We start from the raw sequence: 9494 nt of genomic DNA, 5'->3' as shown, positions 1-9494 counted from the left end.
TTTCAGAACTGGCGCAGTGGTTTACGGTGTTGTCACAGTCAAACTTTATTTATTACAGTCTTTCTAATAGTTGTGACAGTTGCATAATGTCCGTCCCAACCTTTTAATAGTTGGGACAGTTAAAATTTGTTTGTTTCAACTTTTCAGACGTTGATACAGTCAAAAAATATTTGTCACAACGATTTTAGAGTTGGGACAGTCATTAAATGTTTGTTACAACTTTCAAAAGGTTGACACAGTCATTAAATGTTTATTACAACTTATAAAAGGTTGACACAGTCGTAAAATGTTTAAAACAAACACTTCATAGGTTGATACAGTCGGTAATATGATATTATTACGTAAGTATTTCTGTATTGGCCTTGTTATTGGTCCGAGGCTTGCTGTATTGGCCTGAGGCGAAGCCGAAGGCCAATACAGCTGGCCGAGGACCAATAACAAGGCCAATACAGAAATACGCGTAATAATATCTTTATTAATTAACTACAGTGTTACAATTTTTGTTTAATTTCATTTCAAAAGAGATAAATATTTTTACCTTGAAGTGGAACTATCCAAATCTCAGTTTGTTTCTTTTTATTAGATGCAATACATAATGATCTGGTGCTGTTTCCAGGTGTCTTCAGCATTTTCTCATCTGATGAATTTTTCTACCCTTTTCAGTCACTATAAAGTGTTACAACTTAAATTTAGACGCAACACATAAATAGTAATTGGAAAGGTACTGCCATTGCATGTGTTATGCAGAAACTAATTTAAAATCGATGTGAAATTATGAGGTCGTGAAGAAATGAACTTTGTGATAATCTACTCGTTCCCGAATCCGGGTCCGTCCGCCCTGATTTCGGTTCGCCCTAGTTACTGTTCGCCCTAGTTCCGTTTCGCCCTGAGACCGTTCGCCCTGATTTTTATTTTTTATTATAGTGTTGTGTTGTGTGTATTTAATTGAATATGTTGAAGTCAGTCTACAATTTCGCCGAATATTTACGAACTATTGAGAACTAAGTTAGTATCTGTATGTAATTACGTTACTAGGAAATCACTATCACACGTCCTTTTACTTTACATTTCCACACATGATTTGATCAATAAAAATGATACATTAGGAGCACTAAAGTTATACATAAGAAAGTGTTCAAAGTTCAAAGTGTTACTTGATCTGAAATTCTTTACTGCAGCGGCTGAACGTTGTCTAGTGGGTTGTCGGACGGCTTGTACAGTTTGGCAATAACTTTGTAAAAATTTTATTTGAGAAAAATGTTATTTTCATTATTAATCCATCAAAGACAATTCATATAACAATCAGTGATATCAAAGATTTCAAATTATCAGCAATCAAAATTCAATCAACAGTAATTAAAAATAAGGTGTAACAATGCAGCCAAGAATTTTATTTAATTAATATTCTGTATTTAACTTTTAATAGATATACATAAATTTTAATATATATAAATATATATTTCTTTCATTAATGTAACGTATCCATTGTACATAATTATCATAAATGAAAATAGGGCGAACGAACCCAGGGCGAACAGATTACCAGGGCGAACAAACTCAGTGCGAACGAACCTAGGGCGAACATGTAATCAGGGCGAACGATCCCGATACCCTCGTTCCCCAAGCCTGAAATAGTTCTATCGTCTGCTTTCAAAGTACCTTTTAAATGAATGTGACCGTCTTTCGCCTGAATTGTATGCCATACTGACATTTTCAGCATGTTTAAGATAACTAAATGACAACTGCGTCTTCAAAACAACTGTTTACTTTCAGTTTGTGTTTATCGTGTCTTTCGATGTAAAGTCTAGAGACGTTCCGAAATCCTGCACTTGTGTCAACTCGGCCAATACAGAATAACTCGGCCAATACAGAAAAAAATCTATATTGGCCTAGTTATTCTGTATTGGCCCAGTTTACACCTTATATTGCATTGGCAGTTTTCATCATATTAAGTCCAATAACAGTGTAGTTAATTAATAAATGTTTTTAATGCAAATATTTTAGCGTAACGGTAGTCGATCATTGTAAACAAAAAATCACGTCTCACCCGGCTCTCAAGATTTTATTTAGTTGTGAAATAGTCCATAACTTAATATACTATTATCGTCTATTGTGCGATTGTAAACTTGTTTTGCTGTTTATTCATTTATTTTGCGATCGTTGTTTGTCTTTTGTCGTTTTCCATTTATTGCCGTAGCATTGTCCGTTTATTTTTGACAGTCATGTGCGTTTGACTTTAAATAATTCTTTTGAAATCCTTACTTTTCATTTTATAATATCTGTCGTTCATAACTGGTTTTAAAAACCAGAAGCTGTTGTTTAAAATGGAGTTTTAATATTATTGCAGAAAAATGAGAAGATGATAATGGATTCCAATATGCATTCAAATTTATACTTGAAAAAGTTTTGCCGGATAGATTCTGCGGAATAGAAAAATGTACTATGGGTGTACCTGAAATAAATTTAAAGATTATGACTAAGTTACCAATATTGTACAGCATAATAATACAGTTTTAATTTGAATTACACCCCGAGGCGGACATTTCCGATGATTAAAAAAATAATTAGTAAAATCTGTCAAGTTTCATTAAAAACGGAAAACAATTCTTCACCGTAAACGATTTACCCTCTTTAATTTTTTGTCGGCAAAAAAAACGGACCTCAGGTCGGCAAACTTCTAAGTACATCTTTACACAGAAAACTAGATGTTAGACCACAATGACATGTACAATAATCTGAGCTGGAAATTACAATCGGTGAGTAGAAATTATCAATATTTTAAAGAATGTCTATCGAATAATCATATGGTTTCATAATTTTGAAGGGAAAAAATGTGCACATTTGTCAGCTTACAGACCTTACAGCATGTACAGTTTGTTTAAACTCATTGGCGGGTCCAGGGGGAGGGTTCCGAGGGTTGGAACCCCCTTCTTTTTGCCGCTCAATGCAATTGAATGTGGACATACAGTTGGAATCCCCCCTTTTTTTGTCCTTTGGAAACCTCCCCTTTTTAAAACATGTAAAATGGCTTGATCCGCCACTGATCCTACAGATTCCATATTGAGATACTCCGATAGACTATATAGCTATGAATCGACATTCTATACTACCACACTCGTGCATAGTTGCATATTCCAGGGAAAATATAGGCGTTGAGCTTGTTAGTTGTGCATCATAACAAATCATTGAAAGTCATAAAGGACACCGTTCCCCTCCCCCTTTTATCATGTGTATGTCATTTATTCCCTTATTTAGTTTGCATACATCACCCTGAGTGGAATACAAAAAAGGGTACTCTATATCTTCCTCCTTTTTTGTGGGAAAAATTTGTTTGATAATATAGGGGCCCCTTATGAAAAGTTCTGGATCTGCTACTGACCTATACATCATGTAGTGTACATATTGTATGTTAATGAGGGTGGTAAAGGGTTATTTTCGTGCAAGTTTTACGCCTTTTTAATTCATGTGTTTTCGTGTTTTGTAGTTTTATTTCTCGTTTTCTCATGTTTGGCTCGACGTGCATGCCTCGTGTTCTCCTTTATTTATTTTCCGTGTTTCGTGTCGGTACTCTTAATTTCTCGTGCTTGTCCTTCATTTGATTAAAAGTAAGGCCGGGATTAAATTCAAAGCCCCGGTTAGTCAGGAGATTGTTTTAAATTATGTGTATTATCCAGTAAGTTGTCATAAAATTTACTGTGTTAACTGCATTGTACATGTTGTACATGTGTCTAAAAAATTTTTTTATTCAAATTCAAAATAAACATGATAAATAATTAAAATATTTGTATTTACTGAATATGACATTAAAATAGGTAATAATCATGATAATCAGGATGATTTATATAATCAACACTGGATAGGTAATAATCAGAAATTCTTATATACATGATGTAGCTAATATACAAATTAAGACACAATAGTTTATTGCCTTGGGGATGACATTTAATCTGTCATGGGTATATTGAATATGATTTTATAATAATGTTCACAAATTATGATTAAAATTGTCCTCTTGTACACAAGTATGTGTCTGAGGTTATGAATAAAATCTTGAATCTTGAATCAAAATTTTGATAACTTTTTCAAAACAAATTATAATTTAAGAAAAATATGAAACAGCAGGATATACTATAATCATGATATATAAAAATGCAAATTTTAAAAGTTATCTGAATAAAACAGTGCATTTTTTTTTTCATTCCTTAAACTTTTCTTTGTCATGTTTGTAGTATCAATATATTTCATATTAAACATGTTAAATGATTAACATATAAATTAAAATGAACAAAAGAAATAACCTGTTGTGTTTTAGAGAGGAATAACTATGTCTATGTCCATGATGTCTGACTTTAAAGAATTGATGAAATAAAGTATGATGAGAGCCTCAATAAGATAGTAACTCTTCAATGAAAGTACACAGTCACACTTAAAAAATCATTAATGCTGGAAAAAAGACAACACTATATAGAATTTAGACCCCCTTAAAAGATTTATTTTTCTTGTTAATAGGCACTTGAAAATAGAATTGTATAAGTGCTAGAATTTTTTGGTCAATCAAATGAGAAGTGCTAGTTTTATCTAGGTATTTATACAGTTATTGTAATTGACTTTCTTATTATTGCACAATGTATATATACATGTAGTATTATATATTTATTATTAGTTAAAAATTTACTGTACTCGAGTCTAAATGTATATTTTATTTTGTAGAATCATACTGAATATGCATTGGTTTGACCATGATTCCCACTTAGAATATATATGACGCCTGCTAGTACATGTGCACTTCGATGCATAGGAAATATAGATGTCACTGAGTCGCTCTTATAGCTGCAAATTGTGAAACAATGGATTAATTCATTATGTTATGCTAGTTATCTATTGTTTTTGGAAATAATGAATACGGTGTGCAACATTATTCCATGATGATGATCTGATGTTCTGATTAAATTGGACAAGAAGAAAATTGTGCCTTGTACAAATAGGAAACTTACAAATTGTTTAAAGGAGGACCACATTACTGGAGGACTAAATACCTTGGATTATCATGATAATTATTAATTTGCTATATCAATCATGATCAATTGTGAATTAGGAATAACAAAATTTCATAGTTGCAGTGCATATTAATAGTGCAATCATACATGTACATTGTTTCTGTATTCCACGAATACCCAGGATAATTATTCATTTGAAATAGCAATTTGGAATAATGAAAATTCATAGTTTCAGTGAATACTACTAATAATAGTGCATCATATCTGAATTCATGAATACTTTTAATTAGTGGATAATCAGTCATTTTAATATAATAACAATATGGATAATGTGAATTTCTAGTTTCAGTGAAATTTACAAAACAGTACAAGTATATCACATCTAAGTTTATGTTGGCATTGCAATCGTTAACTACCGCCAGCATGTCCAGGGTGTGTAAAAGATCTTAACCAACTATGAGGGTCTCGTGCAGTCCGTGTCAATTGTTTAGTGTCAAATGACTGCTTGCTGTACTTAAATTATTAAAGTCTGAATTAGAATTAAATAAAAATCTTAATTAGCATGATTAGTGGCCAAGTATTTGAAACAAATAAATCATGCATGTACTTCAATATTACAATCTGGCAGTGGCTACAGCGTACTGTTTTGTATTTAAGCTTCACCAGATACATTTTAGAACCTGAAAGGCCTGGATATTTAAAAGCTTCATCAGATACATTTTAGAACCTGAAAGGCCTGGATATTTCCTTATGTTATGAAGTTCCTGTTATAAGTAATAGGATAATTATATTTGGTATGTGCGTACCTTGCAAGGTCCTCATGCCTGTCAGACAGTTTTTACTTGACCTCGACCTCATTCATGGATCAGTGAACAAGGTTAAGTTTTGGTGGTCAAGTCCATATCTCAGATACTATAAGCAATAGGACTAGTATATTCGGTATATGGAAGGACTGTAAGGTGTACATGTCCAACTGGCAGATGTCATCTGACATTGACCTCATTTTCATGGTTCAGTGGTTATAGTTAAGTTTTTGTGTTTTCATGGTTTTGGTCTGTTTTTCTCATGTTTCTCATACTTTATGCAATAGATCTACTATATTTGTTGTATGAAATGATTGTAAGGTGTACATGTCTAGCGGGCAGATGTCTTCTGACCTTGACCTCATTTTCATGGTTGAATGGTCAAAGTTAAGTTTTTGAGTTTTGGTCTTTTTATCTAATACTATATGCTATAGGTCAACTATACTTGGTGTACATGGTGTATGGAAATATTTTATGATCTATATGTCAGTCGCGCAGGTTTTATTTGACCTCAACCTCATTTTCATGGTTCATTGCTCAGTGTTAAGTTTTTGTCGAGCCTGCAACTTTTGTTGCAGAAAGCTCGACATAGGGATAGTGATCCGGCGGCGGCTACGGCGGCGGCGGCGGCTACTGCGGCGGCGGCGGCGGTGTTAGCTCACTTCTTAAAAGCTTTATATTTTAGAACGTGGAAGACCTGGACAAAGATGGATGCTTCATACTTTGTATATAGATGCTTCATGTTACGAAGTTTCCGTCAGTCACATGTCCAATAACTTTGACCTCATTTTCATGGTTCAGTGACTACTTGAAAAAAAAGTTCAAATTTTTTGTAATGTTGAATTCTCTCTTATTACAAGTAAAAGGATAACTATATTTGATATGTGCGTACCTTGCAAGGTCCTCATGTCTGTCAGACAGTTTTCACTTGACCTCGACCTCATTTCATGGATCAGTGAACAAGGTTAAGTTTTGGTGGTCAAATCCATATCTCAGATACTATAAGCAATAGGGCTAGCATATTCAGTCTATGGAAGGACTGTAAGGTGTACATGTCCAACTGACAGGTGTCATCTGACCTTGACCTCATTTTCATGGTTCAGTGGTTATAGTTAAATTTTTGTGTTTTGGTCTGTTTTTCTCATACTATATGCAATAGGTCTACTATATTTGTTGTATGGAATGATTGTAAGCTACAGTACACACAGAGAGGATGTAATCTCATACTCCCAACACTGATTCTGGTGTTACACAGTGTCACACTGTGAAACACAGATTTTCCCTCCCAAAAAACACCAAGTAATTACTCCCATCTGGGAGGGTTTTATGACCTGTTGATTGCAGGTAAAGGTAATAAAAATCAACAAAGCATAACTACATGGTCTGACAGTGACATATAATTACAGGTCAACTATTCTCTCACTTCTTCCTATTTCAATCATTTCCTATTTAATTTTATTTCTGAAAGCTATAAAATAAAAAAAAGGTTAATAAAATGATTTTTAAAAATTGTATACAAAAAGTATTTTTAGATTGGAAAATTATTTACAATAAGTTGTATTTATAGTCAGTTTAAACATATAGATATTGATACATGTATATACATGGTTTAAAAAATAATAGTAATGATACAAAAAAAATGAATAAAATAATGTAGATAAATGACAATGAATGACATACATGTACATATTATATTTATATAATCTTCATTTATTGTTTAAATTTATAAAGAAAAAAGATTGAATAAATTCAATTAGAATATGTCTTTATTTTCTATCAATTATACTCCACTTACAGGTGATGTTTTTTTTGTTTTAATTATGTTTTTTAGATATGAAAAACTAACACTTTCATAACAAATGCTGAATATATTTTAAATAAATAAGTTGTGCAGGATTCTTTAATAAAATCAGATTATAATATATCTTTGATTAAATTTAACAAATCTCACACTTTTCTTCATTTAAATGATTTTTTGTGACTGTCATTTAATGACAGGAAACACAAGAAATGTTTATTGTAGTCATCAACTACTAGCACACTTCAAAGGTAAACATAGCAATAAAAATCATGGTGTTGGGAGAAACCACACCAAGGTAATAAACAATTAAGGAGTTTTAGGGAGGAATTACTCCAAGTTTCTCCCAATTTCCTCCCATTTTTTGGAGAGTGTTGCTGGAGTTTCCTGGTGTGACACCAAGTTTTTACACAGTGTAGGGAGTATGAGATTACATCCTCTCTGTGTGTACTGTATACATGTCTAGCGGGCAGATGTCATGTGACCTTGACCTCATTTTCATGGTTCAGTGGTCAAAGTTAAGTTTTTGAGTTTTGGTCTTTTTATCTAATACTATATGCCATAGGTCAACTATATTTGGTGTATGGAAATATTTTATGATCTTTATGTCAGTCGCGCAGGTTTTATTTGACCTTGACCTCATTTTCACGGTTCATTGCACAGTGTTAAGTTTTTGTGTTTTGGTCTATTTTTCTTAAACTATCAGTAATGGGTCAACTATATGTTGTATAGAAGCATTGTTAGCTGTACTTGTCTGCCTGGCATGGTTCATCTGACCTTGACCTCATTTTCAAGGTTCATTGGTCTTTATTTAGTTATCTTGGTTAATGTTAAGTTTATGTGACAGTTGTAATAAAGCTTAGCTTTAAACTTAGGACTATCAACATAATATCAATGATTAGTATAGAAGGCGAGACATTTCAGCGTGTGCACTCTTGTTGTGTTTTGGTCTATTTTTCTGAAACTATAAGTAATAGGTCAACTATATTTGCTGTATGGAAGCATTGTTAGCTGTACATGTCTGCTTGGCATGGTTCATCTGACCTTGACCTCTTTGTCATGGTTCATTGGTCTTTGTTTAGTTATCTTGGTTAATGCAAAGTTTATGTGACAGTTTTTAATAAAGATTTATACTTAGACATGTTAGAACTATCAACATAATATCAATGATAAGTAAAGAAGGCGAGACATTTCAGTGTATGCACTCTTGTTGTGGTTTGATCTATTTCCAAATGTTTCTCAGATACTACTACAGTATAAATTACATGTTCATGCTTGATCACTATTTTTTGTGTCCGTTCCATATCTTGAGAACCATTATGATTTCATACTTTATACTTTACATGTTTATTAACCACCACCAGAGGGCATGTCATGATGTATGTACAACTTCCTAGGTCAAAGGTCAAGGTAAAAAAAACTGGTTTCAGTTGACAACCCCGTGTCCTGTGGTGAAGATCGTGTCCGCTCTATATCTTGAGAACCGTTATGATTTCAAAGTTTATACTTGACATTCATTTTAACCACCACCAGAGGGCGTGTCATGATGTATGTACAACTTCCTAGGTCAAAGGTCAAGGTAAAAAAACTGGTTTCAGTTGACAACCCCGTGTCCTGTGGTGAAGATCGTGTTCGCTCTATACGTTATTGACAGCGGGGCCCACAGAGATGGCTCCCATCTCAATGGTATCTAGTTCATTTGATAATACTAGTATTGTAGTCTTGTATAACATGTATACTGTATGATAACCAGAATAAGGAGATGTGGTATGAATTTCGATAAGACGACCATCAACCGTAAACCAAGTGATGTAATTGTTAGTACATGTAACTGTACATCCTTCAACAATGAGCAAAATCAGTTCCGCATAAGTGTGATTATGAAAAACCTATAAC

General features: G+C 33.1%; 1 long non-coding RNA gene across 1 annotated transcript; it reads left to right on the top strand.

Moving 5' to 3' along the window:
- Nucleotides 1–2584: 2584 nt before the first annotated feature.
- Nucleotides 2585–5558, top strand: LOC143078168 (uncharacterized). The gene is made up of 2 exons (XR_012979084.1): nt 2585–2756; nt 4711–5558. It is a non-coding gene; the product is annotated as an uncharacterized LOC143078168 (long non-coding RNA).
- The last annotated feature ends 3936 nt before the right edge of the window (nt 5559–9494 follow it).

The sequence above is a fragment of the Mytilus galloprovincialis genome, chromosome 6 (genome assembly GCF_965363235.1).
Source record: "Mytilus galloprovincialis chromosome 6, xbMytGall1.hap1.1, whole genome shotgun sequence".
In the NCBI taxonomy this organism is placed as follows: domain Eukaryota; kingdom Metazoa; phylum Mollusca; class Bivalvia; order Mytilida; family Mytilidae; genus Mytilus; species Mytilus galloprovincialis.
This window is presented reverse-complemented; position numbering and strand designations above follow the sequence as displayed.